The sequence below is a fragment of the Electrophorus electricus genome, chromosome 7, assembly GCF_041902795.1.
Source record: "Electrophorus electricus isolate QZ-2024a chromosome 7, ASM4190279v1, whole genome shotgun sequence".
Taxonomy (NCBI): Eukaryota; Metazoa; Chordata; class Actinopteri; order Gymnotiformes; family Gymnotidae; genus Electrophorus; species Electrophorus electricus.
Genome location: NC_137503.1, coordinates 4,755,291 through 4,772,479, shown reverse-complemented (window position 1 = coordinate 4,772,479; position 17,189 = coordinate 4,755,291). Strand labels below are relative to the sequence as shown.

At 40.1% G+C, this 17,189-nt stretch overlaps 1 long non-coding RNA gene across 1 annotated transcript; it reads right to left on the bottom strand.

The window, feature by feature from the left end:
* Positions 1-170: 170 nt before the first annotated feature.
* LOC113588050 (uncharacterized) lies at positions 171-16,527 on the bottom strand. The gene is made up of 5 exons (XR_003411820.3): positions 16,365-16,527; positions 15,789-15,905; positions 7,061-13,128; positions 771-3,899; positions 171-621 (listed from the first exon to the last, which is right to left on the bottom strand). It is a non-coding gene; the product is annotated as an uncharacterized LOC113588050 (long non-coding RNA).
* Positions 16,528-17,189: the final 662 nt, after the last annotated feature.

Genomic DNA, 17,189 nt, shown 5'->3' with positions numbered 1-17,189 from the left:
GACACTTATCCATGCTTAGCAAAGGCTATAGCGTCGTGGAAGTAATTTCTCACTAATTGTTCTTTGCCCTTCCTTTCTTTCACTCTTATTTGCAATTTTTTTTCTTTGTCTCAGTCTAAGCTGTTTTATATTTGCCATGCAAGGCCATGCATGAAAATCTGTTAAAAATAAATACATAAACAATTTTTCAAAATCACTGTACAAATCTTTTAATCTCTCAATACTCACATAGATATTATTCAGCTTTTTAAAAATACCTAGCTTATAAAATGTATTAATGTTTGGCATGACAAAGTTGGTATGTTCACTTTTGGCATGTTGTACTCAGTAGTTTATTCTTTAATTGTTAAATATTACTTTTAGCACTTCATATTTGTATACTCTTTGCATTGGGTAGCTGACTCCCACTGCAAATGAGGATTTGGTCTTATTCGGGGTTCCCTTTTCCTAAGTCAGTTCAAAGGCAGATGTCAGTAATGTGACTCAGCATATAGCCAAACAGAACATCAAAGCTAGAACGACCTACCACAAATATCAAGTACAAGTTCGGTTTATTTGTCACATACATAGTCATACACTGTATAACTCGCAGTGAAATGGTTTGAGAGTGCTCTGTCCAAACTGAGGGGAAAAACAAAACAAAACAAAACAGGTGCATAAGGAAATATATTATTTATATATATATATATATATATTACAATGCATGTACAATATGTATAATATGTATATATACACAATGTACAATGTATATATGGATATATGTGATTTACATGGTGGTGGTGGTCCCCACAGTTTATCAGTTTCCCTGATTCAGGGCCCAAATGGCCTGTGGGAAGAAGCTCCATTTCAGTCTCTCTGTATTGGTCTTCAAGGAGCGAAAGCGTTTCAATGACCTCAAAAGAGAGAAGTGATGGGTGGGGTCCTTAACAATCCTCCTGGCCTTGGTCTGGCACCGCTTGTAATAGATGGTCTGCAGGTCAGGAAGTTCCATATGAGTGATGCGCTCTGCTGAACGCACCACCCTCTGGAGTGCTTGTCTGTCCTGCTTGGTGCTGTTCCCAAACCAGACTGTGATGTTCCCCCATGAGGATGCTCTCGTTAGTGTAGGTATATCAAATATAGAATGAGGAGAGATCACCAGTGGATCTGATTAGTAGCATATGCAGCTGGAACTGGAGTAGGAAATAACCTGTATTTTTGCTGTCAGCACTGTAAGTAGGATATTCCTAGCACATTCCTACCACAATGTAACATAAATACCAACAACTGTGGGGTTATTCATGTAGTGGTTTTCTAGTAGGTTTGTAACTTGCTGTGAAACAGAATGTTGGTAAGCTGGCAGGCAGCTGCATTATATTAAGGAACAAATGGCCATGATCATTTATTTACTAAAAAACAAAAACATATCAAAATTCTATTCAGTTTTCTCCAGGGAAACTGCAATAACAGCTCAGGTCTGTATAAAGTCAGATCCCAAGCCATTGTACATAAATGAGACACAGTAGGGTGAGAGAAGCTTGCAGATTGCTGGAAGCACTAAATGGATTCAGATAAATCCAGATTGTGTGGTATGTACTACAGCAGATTAAGTGCACTTAAATGGCTTGCTTAGCTATCGCTATGGCCTTGATGCAGAGCCTTAAAATTTGATCTCTGGAATTAATGTTCCAGTTCTGAAATCAGATATGTTCTTCTTAATGCCCTGTTAGCACCAGAAAATCTGCAAGTGATAACAAATAGTAACTGAAACTATAACTGACTGTGGCAACTTACATTAGGCATTCAGTAAAGACAGAACAGTGCTAATGCATGAGTTTAAGGAAACCTATGTGTTAGGAAATATGAACGGGCTACACAGTGAAAGGCAGTTTGGAAAGTTAGGAGTGTACCGGTGGGATTGGGGGATGAAAAAGAGAACAACAATTTACTGGACAGCTGTAGACTTGCTTTGTGAGAAAGCAGCTCATTAAAGAAGCTCTTGGCTGTGGGAGCGTATGTATTCCCTGCATCACAGGGAGCTCCCGTGCTACAGAGGGAACGAGGGAGACAGCGAGGGCTCATTAGCTGGAATTGTAATTGGAAAATGACCCTGCTGTTCTGGGTCACTGCAACTCTGTTCTGCATGACACACAAAAGCCAAGCTGTGACGGTCACCGTGCCCTCACACCGAGTGCCGCCTCTCCTCCTGGTCTCGAGTGCCCAAAAAAACACCGGCAGGGGTCAGAGTAGACAATGGAATGTGAGAACTGTAAAGGTTGTGTGTGAATTGTATTGTTTAATATAGGAAAATTGTTTAAATTGGAGAATGATCCTAATTGACTAATACACAAAAGAGTGGTATTTCTTTCTGCAAAATGAAAAACATTTTGTGTCACATGAAAGATTTATATAGGTAATTTATTATTCTGCAGTAAACCTACATAAATACTGTTCTTCAAAAAGATCATGTTGACATACAGTACTGTGCAAAAGTCTTAGGCAACCATTAGATTTTTTTTTAGGAATGGAATAATGAGCATATATAATGGACAATCTCTTTATTGAGATTGAACCACAAAATACAGGATATATATACAAAAATTTAAATAAAAACAATTTTCATAACAAAATGGCTTTTACAGGCAAAAGTCAGTATTTAGTGTGACCAATAAGCACATCTTGAACTCTTTTGGGGAGACTGTTCTGAGGTTTTTTGAATTCATATTCAGGTTCCATCCCATTTAGGCTTAAGAACACCAGGTTCTAAATACTTTCCACTGTAGCCTATACAAGCTGTTTCTTTCTCATTTTTGTTTTCTGTATTTTAAAATACTGCATGCAACTTTCTTGGTTCCATCCTAATAAAGAGCCTGAGAAATAATTATATTTGGACATTATACCACTGGGAAAACAACAGATCTTAAGGCTTTTTTCACAGTACTATAAATTCAATCATTCCACCTCTTTCAACAAGTTTTGTTGTTTACATAGCACCATCTGCACCTCGCCAACATCCCGTGATGCAGTTATTCTGGGTGAGGATTTTTCAGGATCGTTTACATACAAGACATTTATTGTTTTATAATGACTGAACAGATTACCTGAAATGTTGAATGTTCTTTAAATATATTCAGACATTTAAAAAAAAACTAAATAATCTGCTGAAATACTGCCAGCCTTATTGATAACCATTGCCAAATCACAAGGTCTCTATAATGGCCACGTTCCAAAGTTCAAGGTGAATTTTGATGCTATAATGATTCTAAAAGCACAAGGGGTGGTAGATGGATCCATAATCTTTCTTGAGGAATTAATTGGGCACCTGCAAGGTATACAGCATTAGATTCAGAAATTTAGAAGAATTTGAGGTCTTGAGCGAGAGATGTGACCCCAAAGCCCATTTCAAATGACAAATGCAGGATGAGCACGGTGACATTCTGACCCTTTCCTACCCACACAGGAGCAATTATACAATGCCCCATTTAAACCAGTTACCATCACAGTCAGAAAGTGCACTTCTGGATTCTACATCTGGCACAGATTGTTCTGTTCATATGTGGATGTGTGCAGCCCTGCCAGAACCGTAGCTACCCTTACAGTTGCCCCTCAATCTTCAGTTGCTTAGCCTGCACTGGGTCTGGTTTTTGTTTTGTTTTTTATTCGTATGTAAATCTACATAGCGCTCTCGGCATCTTACCACAAAATACTCTTCTGGCTGCACTTTGGTCAGGTTGGAGTACAACTTCTGAACTTCATGTGGGAGCAGCAAACCGTCCGAGTCTTTTTCCCAGTGGAGCCGCCCTGGATCAGGCACCGGCGCTGGGGATGAGGTGTCCGCCCGTGACTAACCTAAACAGCTCAGTCCAAGCAGTTCAGCGAGTCAGCAGCAGCCACCACGCTGTCGATGACTAGCTCAAGCCCTGGGATGAATTACAGCCGAGGTTGAGTTAAGAATGATGGGAAGACAGAGTGAGAAGGGGGTTGGGACGAGAGGTGAGGATGAAGGTGATTTCAGTTGGAAAGGTTGGCTGGGTGCACAGGGAGGGAGGGAGGCCATTGGCTGAGCCGAGGTTGAAGTACAGAGATGTGAAAGGGTGAAGGAATTGTGAAGACTTATTATAGCAACAACAAGCTAAAAGGTCCAATGGTATGTTTTTTTTTCCATCCGTCAACTAGTAAACAGTGAAGAGTCCACCTTTTGAACCTGGGCACAGGGGAGTAGTGTTGCAGAGGTGCTATCAACATTAACAGCGATTTCTGTTTGGCACACAGTGCTAATTACCCTTGTCCTTTCAGAGAGGTCTTTTTCCATTAATTAAGCAAAGTACAGGATTGACACCTCTAGGTCTTACATGAAAAAACAAAATCTCGATTGTTGGTGTGCAACTACACTGAGTGGTGTGCTGCTTCTGTGAGTGTGTGACATACTTCATTAGATTCAAGAATGCATTTGAAAACATGACAATGAATGAACTATTCTTCATTCTAACCGAACCATGAATACCAATTTACATGAGAGTAACTATATAAAATGGTGCCTTCGAATGACTTCTGGGGGAACTGGACAATACTGCAGTTCTAGACTGTCTTTTCCTGTGGTTCTATAGAATAAAGGTATTGCATGATCTCTTTTAACACCGAAATTAGTAACAACGAATTGCACAAGTGTCACACTCGTTTGCAACCCAGACGCTGATTAGAATTCTCCCACACTGGCAGGTTTTGCTGAAAAGCTGATCAGCTCCTGTGCATGTTTGGCAGGTCTTCGTGTGTGTTTGTATCCATTTGGTTCCTATATTTAGCAGCACGGAGATTGGGTTTGTATAGAGGCAGGGAGGGAGTAAGACATCTCAAATGCAGCTTAGGTGACACGTTCACCATCATGCTTGCTTGTTGCTGATAATGTCTTGCAGATGGTTCATACTCTGAATGGTAGTGTTAATGAGGCTAGTTATGGCTGCTTTCTTTAGCTGGTTTAGCTTATTTACCTTGTTAAAACATTCCTTTTAAAGTCTTAGGGAAGCCTTAAGGAACACAAATGTTGTAAACTGGAAATATTACACATCAGTATCAACTTTCATAAGACAAATTATAAGAACTCATTAACAGAGAGAGATAGAGAGAGAGAGGGAAAGACAAAGACCAATACATATGCAAGTATGACAGTAAGACTAAATGGTGGCCTACGTGTGATGATGCTCTGAAAGACTCATGAGTCATCTCTGAGGGTTGAGCATGTGGTTGGCCTCCAAATTAGGTGGGTGGATGCGCTGTGCCTGTGCGCATGTCTTCTATTAGATGAGTAGCTTTTCCCTGCTCAGTGTGAAATTCACTGCGAGGAGCGCTCCAATGACATAACCTGAAGCTTCCACTACCCCGGAACACATGGGCCTCAAAAGCGCGACTTGAAGGTGCATTCAGACTTTTGTTTAATTAAACTGAGTCCTGCTGTGATTGCTCTGTTAGTATGGTTCATTAGAACAAGTGAGAATGCCGTCTTTTCAACCCTGGTGTGCACCATGTAAGCAGACCACGACCCCCTAAGCAGGTCAGTCACAGTCCGTTTCCAACTGAGCTCTGGTGCCAAAGGCCCCAAAAGGGCCAAACGCAGGATGTGATGTCACAAGATGTGATCCTAAACACCATATGAGAGGAGTTTTATCAGAGTTTTGGTAGCAAAATTGAGCAGAGGTCAAATGTGGGTTAGCGATTTGGTGCAAAGCTCTGTTAACATTTGGGCCATTTGTTTTCTACCTACTGGAAAAAAAAAAAAACAACAAAAAACATCCAAATGGACTTAGTGGAGGAATTCCTTGGGCCATTTTGCTTCCTTAATGCATTTTACCTGCTCCTGAGTTTGAAACTTGTACAATACACACACCCCACACGTGCGTTTATCCCAGCGTAGAGCTTTTTTTTTGTTTTTGTAGGTTATTGTTGCAAAATATGTCATAAAAGCTGTTCTTTCAGGATGAGACCATACTTATTTTGCTCCTCCCTCTTTGCTTTGGTTTGATGGTAGATACATCAGTGTGCACACTGAGCAAACCAGGACTAAAACATGACAATGTGCAACTTTCTGGAACCAACTACAAATATAAATGCATCCTAAGATTTAGAGCTGAGGTCAGGGAATCCTTTCCTTCAGTCAGTACGCAAGAATCCGTGATGTGAGAAGTGCAGCTCTATGTGACAATGAAAATGCAACTTCAAGCAACCACACACACACACAAACACAAAAAAATAACAGCCTTCCCAGCACACGCAAATATCACTTTCAGCCAAGCTAACTGGCAGAGTGATACTTGGTAACAGATGAGAGGAGATAGCCTGCGATTGTATGTGTGCACGCGTGTGTCACTGTGTCCAGTGGGACCCTGGAACTGGCACTTTCTTTCCTCTCTAGATTTGAGACCCGCTGCGTGTCATGTTACGTTTTAGGAATGTGCACTCAGACCCGTGTCTCTTGTGTACATGGAACTTGTGTTTTATATGGGGGTCCACGTTTGAGGGTATGAGGCAATGAAGTTTGAATTATCCATCTTTTGCATTGCCTATATTTAATTCTAGAGGTGGTTGCTAGGCAACAACTTACAAACTCCTTTTGGTTTTACGCATATCATACGCTTTGTGACGAGCCCTAACGCAGAGTAAAACCTAAACATACATGCGTGTTCATGTGTTCAGACGTTGTGCAGGGGTTGTATACATGCAACATGCAACAGTGACATAAGAATGAACTCCACTGCTATTCTGAGCATGCAGTAGGCTGTATGCCTGCCCTGGTGTAATATGACTCAATATAATAACAAATCAGCTTGGCAGTGGTGTCGTGTCAGACATGTCAGTCAGTGCCTATGTGTGGTTTTTGTATGTGAATCCATATCTGTGTGTGAGAGATCGTGAGACAGACTGAATGACCAAGAGTATGGTAGAGTCTGCATTCTTTTAAATACGAAATCTCAACATATTACCTTACCAAACAGGACATTCTGATCTGCACTAAATCGGCCAACAGCACATGAGGGTTAAAACAGTACATCGCAAGCTCGATTATTTTCAGTGCTTGTAAATGACTCACCCTAATTGTGAACTCCAATCAGAAGCACAACCCAAACTCTGCTCTGTAGCTGGCTACGTTACATGTGCGTGTAGGGGATATCTCCATTCTCCCTTCCCACAGACTAGCAGATGGCCCTGATTTCTAATCATGACGGTGGTGCTTAAGTACCAAATCCTCATTGAAATAATCCAGCCGGGGAGGAGCTTTAGCCCCTCCCTCCTTCCTTCCTTCCTTCCTTCCTTCCTTCCTTCTCTTTTCATCCCTTCCCTTGTTCCATTTCCCTCCACCAGCTCTCGGTTCGTGTCTCCCTCACTCCTGTTTATTATGGCAAACACTATTACGACTAGTTTTGAACACAGCATCCTAGGGCAAAGCTCTCATGAGCTTAAGGATTTATCCCTTGGAATTCTTTTCAATTCACCCACATTTTCAAACTCGGCAAGCGGTGTAGAATTTCAACACTGAAAACTCGAGTTTCACATCATTGGGTTTTCTGACTGCGACACTGGTTTAGCTACTTAATAGTTGCAACTGCGTTGTGCTTCTTGTTGTCATGCGTGAGATGATACCCTGTTAAGTGCTGAAGGCAAGTGATTATATTACAATTTACTATATGTGGAGGTTTTTTTTTTTTTTTTTTTTTCCAATTTTACAGATTACTATAAGCCATGCTCCAGCCTAAACCCCATGACCAAGTCTGTGTGAAAGTACTTACAAACCAGACTCAGTTTGAAGCAAGTGTGTTGAGATTTGGACATTTATTTACAAAGGGTTTTCTAATACTTGGTATCTAAATTGGCCTTATAGGTCAGCAAATAATACAAACTTAAAAAAACTAAACATACATAAGGAAAAAGAAAATTATAGCACAAAAGTAACACAAAACATACAGGTACTGTACTTAGCAAATATTGTTAAGAGTAGGTGATATAAGTAAGGTGTTGTCTGTCAAGAAAGTCTTGTAACTTAAAGTAAACCAGTGTATACACCCATCTGACCAAAACATAATCTTACACTGATTGTGTTTTCCAGTGCATTTTATATCATTAAATGTTAAGTTAAATTTTGCGTTCATGCTTAGACATCTCATAAAACACCAGGATCAGAGAATGAGAAACCTAGAATAATAATAAAGCCCATTCCTAACTTACTGTGTCCAACTCTGGTAAAGGAAAAGTGTAGTCACGAGTGTAGTACTTGCTAAATTATTCAGTGTTTGAAACGCCCTCTTCTATGAATAGCCCTTTTGTACAATAACATTCTGTCTACTGTACACTGACCTTATAGTGTGATAAGACAACATAGTCTCAGTTTGCAGTCAGGGTCTGGAGTAGCAGTGGCAGTGCTCAGCACACACTACCACTATCAGCTGCAGCAGGGTACAAGCCGTAATCAGTAACGTAATCATGGCCACCATAGCCTGCGGATTCGCGTCCCTGCCCTGATAAGTTGCTGCAGGGTTATCACACACATGCTGAGTTTAAACTGCTTTTTAAACTATCTTCTTTACTCTAACATATTTTAACTTGTGACAGTTTAAATAATCTTAGGTTTAAATAGGTGTGATTGAGCAAGGAAAACTAAAAACTTGGTCTCTTTAAAAAAAACATCCGTGTGGTTATCCAATGATCGAACGTAAGTAAAAAATATATATTTCAAAATCTATTGTTCAGCAGTAAATAAAAAAAAACCCCACTTATTTTCTTGTAGATTTGAGAAAACGATATATACATGTAACAGGTTATTTAAATGAGTTTTAAATATAACCCATATTTTGTTCAACCAGTTCCGTTTTTTAAAATGTACTTTCCATCTCTTTAGCGATTCCTACAGGTATAAACTCATCATCTGTGGTTCCACATATATAGGCAAACTTTCATATTTAGGTAAGGCTTAAAAGGCTCCTTCCATTGCGAATCAGTAGCCTAACTAAATAATCCAGAATAACAGACGCTTGAAAATGAGTAGCATGCGAAATAATCTGCAATCATATTTCTACGTGCTTGAAATATAGCTTACACGCCTTGAAAACTGTCGCGACAGGAGGTGTATTCTTTGGTCACCGTTTCCATAGTCCGGAGTGACTGAACTCTCGCATCGAGTTGCCCGTGGTTCTACCTCCCTTCCTATGTTTGATTTGCTCTATTGATGGAGCGATGCATCAGCGTTAAACCATACAATTAAAGTTCAAGGTTAACATTTCCTTGGGATAACCTGTTAAGATTGCGCCTTTTGCCTTTTCGCTCCCTTTCTAACGTTAAAGCGAAACCGCCAGTGCCGGAGGAGGAGGAGGAGGAGGAGGAGGAGGTGGTGTTTTGATGCTCTCGACGCCGGGACAGAGGCTGGGTGAAAGCCCGCTCTACCCCGCTGATGCTGGCTCTGTGTGGGCAGCTTGCCTCCTGGGCTGCAAAAACATCCAAGCAACGCCACTGACCTCCTGTTTGGGAGCAGGAGCGCTCATTCACTAACATCCTGACCGGATTGCAAACCTTCTCTTGCTCCCTTTCCAGCGTGAGAAAAGTGGATTGTTATTTGAGGTAAGGGTTTTGTCCGGGCTATCAAGATTCTCCGGCGCTTTTGTTCTATTGTTTAAAGTGTACACGTTATTGCAATGTATTTGTCTAAATGTTTCACTGGTGTCCTTTTGCAGTTGTAAGATTCCTGTCATTACGGTAGTTGTCTTGAATACAGCGCTATTAAGGAGTTTTATGGAGTGGCGATTGATTAACTTGTTTTTCTGTTTTTACTATCAGCGGCAATAAGGCTGCAAGATACAGTGGGTTTTGGGTTCTGTGCAGTGCAAAAACCTAATAGTTAGAGGGAAATGTGCTCAAGTAGGCAATAACCCGTCTGCTTGGACCTGACTGCTTACATTTATTTGCATCCAGCCGTCAATGTAGTCTAACCCTTTGCGAGTAAAAGTGTCTGTTCAGTACCAGAAGAGTTCATCCAAACATGGGCTACTAACGTTATGGTCTGCAGTAGCTACACCTAGGTGATTTCACGGGCATAATAGTTAAGTCAAAACATATTAAAAATGATCAAAAACCTAAATGTAATCCAAGGTCATATTTTTAAAAAATCTAAACGTATCCCCACTGATTCATGTGTAGCTACTGATTGCATCAATTCATTCTGCCGAGTGCTGTTTAGAAATATATTGGCATAGTCCACGTAAGTCAGAGATGTTGGTTCTTTGTGGTTCATCTTATCCATTTTTAGCACATTCCATAAATAAATCCCACATTCTTTTCTTAAGAACTCAGAAATACACTTATTCAAACTAAAGTAGACATGTCAAGGGCTCACATAGCTAGGATACTTAAGTAGTACAGAAGTGTTTCCACTTTAATATTAGCGCATCCAGAAGTAGTCGGCTGCAACAGAAGATACAGGTATGTGAGCTCTGCAGCGATCATTCGCCGATGTGCCTGTGCTTTTAACAGGTCCTTACTGGCTTTCTGAGTCTACTGAGATTTGAGTGGTACGCATATCTTTGCTTATCGTATGTGCATACATGTGTTATGTACTATGAGACGAAATAGTATCTTTATAACGTGGCTATATTAAAGCTTCTTCGTGAAAGTGTTCAGCTGGAAGCAAAGAGGAAAACTGAAATCTTGTTACTCAAAAGAGGTTGGATATTTCTGACTTGTTATTTCCTGTCCATTTGAACCAGGTTAATATGGTAGGGGGTAGTTGTTCCCTGTAGCACACCACCCTATCGACCAGAGGAATGTCTCAAGAGTACCTCATTCCAATCCTTTGATGCAAAATGCAAGATAGTTAGCCCCTGGAAATGCCTCTAACTCTTAATGTCTACATCATCCTTGCTCTTTATAGTAGAAATACAGCTAGTTTTTTAAGGCTCCAAATGATACTTGGAAAGCTTTGTTTACTATTGTACATGCGTATGTAAAAATATTGGATTGGCTTTAGAGTTTTGTAGCCTTGAAACTCACAAATAGTATTTTTGCATTCACCTGTAGCACCTACGACCAACATATTATCTGTAAAGCTGTATCATTTACAACTAGAGATGGCACAATATCTGTTTTTCTATATGAACAGATACTGATATCTTGGATTTGAATGACACCCGATATCAATACCGATCCAGTATTTTTGCAGTGGAGCTGTGATTCAGTTGCTTGGGTGATTGTTGGGGATTTGTTTGTGTGATATGTATTACATATACTTTATTTTTTACAGGTATTATGCATGGATACAACCGAGAAATAAGAATAAAATGATAAAAAAAAAATCTTAAAAATTACTTGTTTACAAGACTAAGCCACTAATTTTTTTTCTTCCATTGCTATACAGCGTTTTCCTTAGTGAGATGATATTTATTTCCTTGGTCATCACCTGCCTGGTTCTCAGTTGTACTGTAGTCACCCCCAACACACAGACACACAGACACACAGACACACATCACACACACACACAGACACACACAGACACACACAGACACACACAGACACACAGACACACATCACACACAGACACAGACACACAGACACACAGACACACATCACACACATCACACACACACACAGACACACACACACACACACACACACACACACACACACACACACACACACACACACACACACACACACACAGAGAGCTTTTTCATTCACTAACTCCTGAAATGACTCCTATTCTTTCTAACTGAAAAAAAAACATGGAAAGAGTTAGCTGAAGTTTTCTTATTTTCCATCTTCTTATTCAAACTCTCCAGTCCACCTAAAAACTCAGCAGGCCAACAGCAAACTCAGCAGTTTTCCCGCTTTCTATATGGTTTGAATATACTGAAGCCACAGAGTAATTAACTTCATGGATTTAGAGAAGAGAGTGCTTTTACTTTTTCTTTCTCCTCTCAGGCTCAGTGTAGTCAGGTTTTTGCTGATCGTTCCCCTTTAAACCAGCACTGGTAATTTTCCATGGTGGTGTTCATGGCTAAAATGTTCTTTTTTTGATCATTTTTAGTCTTGTTTAAATGCTCTCACTAGAAGGCGGAGAACTTCTTCGCCCACACTGGGTTATCAAAATTACATGATAGCAATGCAAGTCATCACATGAGTGCGAGTGCATGGATATTTGATTTTGAACATAATTTTTAAAATCACGAATATGAAGAAAACCCTTCTTTTTAAACTCTACATCTGTGCATAAACTGTGCTCAAACTGTTGTCACGACCTGCTCAAACTAAACTGGCTGTTATGTGACATGTGGTGTGCTGCTGCAAACCAATTCTGTGCTATTTTCAGGCTGGTTTCGTGATGGTATTGGATTGGTTAACTTACGTTTTTCTCTCAATATCGGATCCAGCATTTTTTCCCGATATCCACCTGATTTCGATATGTGATATTGGATTTGTGCCATCTATATTTACAGCATATCACTTACTGTTTAAAAGCAATGATCCATCAGCCTGTAGTTCAACTTTAGACTGCAAACTGCCTTTTACTACTTCTGCTTTTACTACTGTTTTTGTAACACTAACATACAAATCTTGATACCTTGAATACAGTCCAACAAATGTTTTCTTCAGTTATGAAAAGGAAAGCTTTTTGGCACAACCTTAGGCAATATTCACTTAATACACACCAATAGCAGATATCCTAATATATCTCGCATAACCAGAAGCATAACTTTCATACCAAGCATTTATTAGCTTTATGCTGTCAGGATCAATTGGCCCTTTAGAGGGAAGGGTCACTGCGGGTCAATAGAGTTATCCTGACTGATCACCTTTATCCAATTATGAAGAATCTTTGGCTTGATGGGACTGGTCTCTTCCAGGTGGACAATGCCCAAATCCACAAAACACGAGATCACTGAATGATTTGATGGGTATGAAAATCCTGTAAATCATATTCTATCACCGTGCAGTTGCCAGATCTCAGCAAAGATCAACACTTATGGGAGATTTTGGGCTTCTATACTAGACATTACTCTCCATCAAAACTTCAGCTAAAGGAATATCTTTTGGAAGAATTCCGGAGATTTGTAGAATCTATGCCAGAGGCCTTTGAACCTCTTTCTGGAGGTTCGTTCTGGCCAAACACTTGAACCGCTGCAACAAAAAAAAAACATGCATCAGCAATTTGCCATTTTTGTGTAATCAGTGTATTAATTATTGTAGTTGGGACTATATCCGACAACCCTGCCTTACTTGCAGTTGGTTCAAAATGCAGTGGCTATTCATCCAACTGGTACCAGGAAAAGAGAAAATATCTCTCCTGATCTTGCCTCCCTTCACTGATTACCACTTAGGTCCAGAATGCACTTTAAAGTTGTATTGTTTGTATTTCAATCTCTTCATGGCATGTCCCTGAGCTATATCTGAAGATTTGTAAGATCTTCAGATCAGTTGCTTCAACTATTATTTGTTCTTGCCTGAGGCAGCCTGCTAATTACGGAAGAGCTTCCTCTTTTTCATAAAATCATTTCTTTCAGTAGACATTTTAAAGGCATTCTTTTTAGGATTATGATATCTGTTGGTGTTACACTTACATTTCAGGCATTTAGCTGATGCTTTTATCCAAAACGGCAATTTGGCAGTGGTTGGGCTTGAACTGGCAACCTTCTGATTACTACATAAGTATTCTGATCCATTTGTTCCAAATGCTCGTTTGTATCACCATAAACAAGACGAGATCTAGATCTAGCACTTTTTGTACTGCATGAATCCTCTTGTACTCATTTTTATTATTATTTTTTCTTTGCACAGTTGTTACATATGATCAATATCAGCTTTGATAACTGTTTTCAACTGATTGCACTAGTGTCTAGTTAATGGTTAGTAGCAGCTATGCATTTGATTGATTGATTTGTGTAGCATTCGATTGATTTGTGTATATTTTAAAGGCAAAGTTAACTTGTTTTGAGTCAATAGTTTGTTTTAGCCAGGCAGAGATTTTGATGATCTGAGTTCAAGTTTTTGGATTTGTGTTTATGGGTTTGAAAAAAATGGGATATAATATCATATCATTTCAGAAAATGTGTTGTAGCACATTGTAAACAAATGATTTATGTTTACTCTGAATTTGGTTGCCTAGAACATATTTAATGGGCATTTAAAGGGGTAAAGGAAGTGATATTACTTTCTGCTTTCGGATGAAGATGAGTAGATGACGGCAGATGAAGGATGCTGTGCTATCATCGAGTCTCATTGATGAACACAAACAGATCCCAGCTAAATGACCATTATCCCCGTTCAGACCAAAATCTCATCTCAGGTATGACGCATACATGCTGTGGACAGTGGAAACAGAGTGTATTATCCTGACCTTAGAGTGTGATTTACTTCCTTACTGTATGATCTGTGGACAGAACCGGGCACAATGGGGACTGAAAATGATTCCCTAATGGACAATTTACTGTGCACCTAGTAATAGAAAATAATGGAGAAAAACCACAGCACTGCCATTGGAGCTACTCTGTGTGTCTCAGTGTGTGCTGTGAATGGGTATGTGGATTTAATATCCCCTCATTTGCTGGAGGCTGTGCCTGAGATCAGACTCTTCTCACAGTTGACTGGCCGTCATCTCCCTGATCATCGGTCAGAACCTGCGGTCCACCTGGACACATTGGTTAAGGGCACTGAGGAGCTCGACATACGGGTCTCATACCAGGTTAAAGTCTTCACTTAATGGCACTCTTAAGTGACATGCTCTGACTTTGTGCATTTGGAAATATCTTATAGTAACTTTTTTAATCTCTTAAAGAAGACTTCCCTGTATTTTCCAGCACAAATTCCGTTTGAAAGGAAACAGCCCAAGGACACTCGCATCTTGCGTGCATGCGAAATCTATTATGAATTCCAGCAGTTGAGAATCATGACTGTCGTCCAGATGATTAATTTAATCTCTAGGCATTTTTCCTTCTGAAGCTGTTAACGTCTTTGTGGCATTTTCCTCCTTTTTGTTGAAATCAGACACAATCGCAGGCGACGCTGTTTTGACCGCTGTGACATTTAGAGGACACGCTTGTTCCCGACACTGTTCTATACTGATTGGGGCTCTAAATGGGTCTCATTAATTAAATCTTCTGTGTCAGCAGTGTACATGAAAGGATTTCAAAAAGTAAAAAGTGAATTGTTGGCTACGGCATAAAGGTCTACAAATCTATGTAATGCCCAAGATGACCTTTACCTTTATGAAACAATTATGAAGTAGCTTTTCTGCAAACAGGCTTATGGTGCAATTTTTGACCTGCTGTCAGAGTGTTTTGATTGTTTGAATTTTATTTTGTACGTGCTCTGGCACCTCACGTACCTACCGCGTACTGCAGCTCATTTCTGAGGTAAATGTGGCTGAAATGCACAAAAAGAGCTACATTTCAGTTTATTATCCGTGACTCATACTGCAGATTGAAAGAGCAGGTTGGCTGAATCGTGCAACAAGTTGCCTCGCTTTAATGGCTCCCTGGTTTGGAACTGTTATTGTGTGCCTTACAGGTTTGGGACAGACAGCTTTTGGCAAGCAGACCTTTTCCTTCATAGCGCAGTGTTGCTTTAACTCTTATAGTGTTCTCCCCAGGGAGTTTTGCCTTCTGTCTTGCCTGAGCTCATCCATATGTTGATCTCATTATGTACAGAGCCACTAAGGTTATTGATTAACTTTTTACCAAGTCTTCTCCCAGTTTGCGTTCTAAATCTTCAAACGCAGGTTCAGATTACACATATAGATATGTTATCTATATATGGCCAAAAGTATATGGACATGGTCATACCCATACGAGCTTGTTGGACATCCCATTCCGAAGCCATAAGCGTTAAGAGTTTATTCTCCCTTTGTAGTTGGAGCACCCTCCACTCTTGTGTACAGGCTTTGCCTGCCCAAAGTGGATCTGTGGAAATGTGTGCCCATTAAGTCAAAAGATCATTTGTGATGTCAGGCACCACTCATTTACAAGAAAGCCTGGCACACATTCAACATTCCAATTAATCTCAAAGGTGTTCAGTGAGGTTGAGGTCACGGATTTGCCTAGGCCGATGCAATTCCTCAACACCTCAAACCTTGTCTTTAAAGATCTTGCTTTGTTTCAAGTTTCAAATTTACTTGTTATTTTCTTAGAAATATGTGATGTATAAGATTTGTAGTGAAATGCTTGTCAAAGCTGTGCAATAAGTACAATTTAAAGAGCATGAATAATAAAACCACAAGGTGTGTAATAAATATAGATTATACAAACTAAAGCTAAAAATCAAATGGTTTAGTAACAGAACGGCTCTGCATAAAATGATACAATAAAAAGGTGTTTAAGACCAGAGAGCATGAGTGATGATATTAAGAGCCTTAGTCCTACCCGTTTGTCTCGTTTAGCTCCTCCTGATGAGTGGTACAGCCATGCAGGAACAGGAAAGAGCTCTCCTCAAAGAATTGAACTGTTTGAAATGTGTCTGTGCTCTGTATTAACACTGCCCTTCACTGGAACTAATGGGCCTAGCCCAAAAGCCCGACAAACAACCTCAGACCACTTATCACTCCTCCACCACACTTTACTGTTGGCACTGCGTACTCTGGTAGAGAGCATTCTTCTGGCATCTGCCAAACTCACATTCATCTAACTGCCAGATCGTGAAGTGTGATCTACAAGTTCAGAGGACATGTTTCCACTACTCCGGAGTCTAGTGGCAGCGTGCTTACATCACTCCAGTCGCTGCGTGATATTGTAAATAGTGATCTTAGGCTTGTGTGCAGCTGCTCAGCTGTAGAAGCACACTTCATGAAGTTCCCGATGCACAGGTCTTGTGCTCATGATGCTTCTAGTTTGGAACTCTGCAGTGAGGTTTTTTTTTTTTTTTTTTTTTTACACGCCATGTGCTCAGTGCTCAGCATTTCAGCTTTGGGTTTGTGAGGTCTAGCACTTTGGAGCTGAGCTGTTGCTCTTAGATACTTCCATAATATTTTTTTTCCCATTTTCCATTTCACAGTAATAGGCAGATCTAGCAGGGTAAAAGTTTCACAGCTGACTTGTGACAACGGTGTTATCCTATGATGGTGCCACATTTAAAGTCACTGAGCTCTTCAGAACAGCCCATAATGCTGCAAATGTTTGTCTGTGGAGTTCGCATGGCTGAATAGTTTTATACTGAAAGATGCAAACCCAATAATTAGTAGGGTTGTGCAC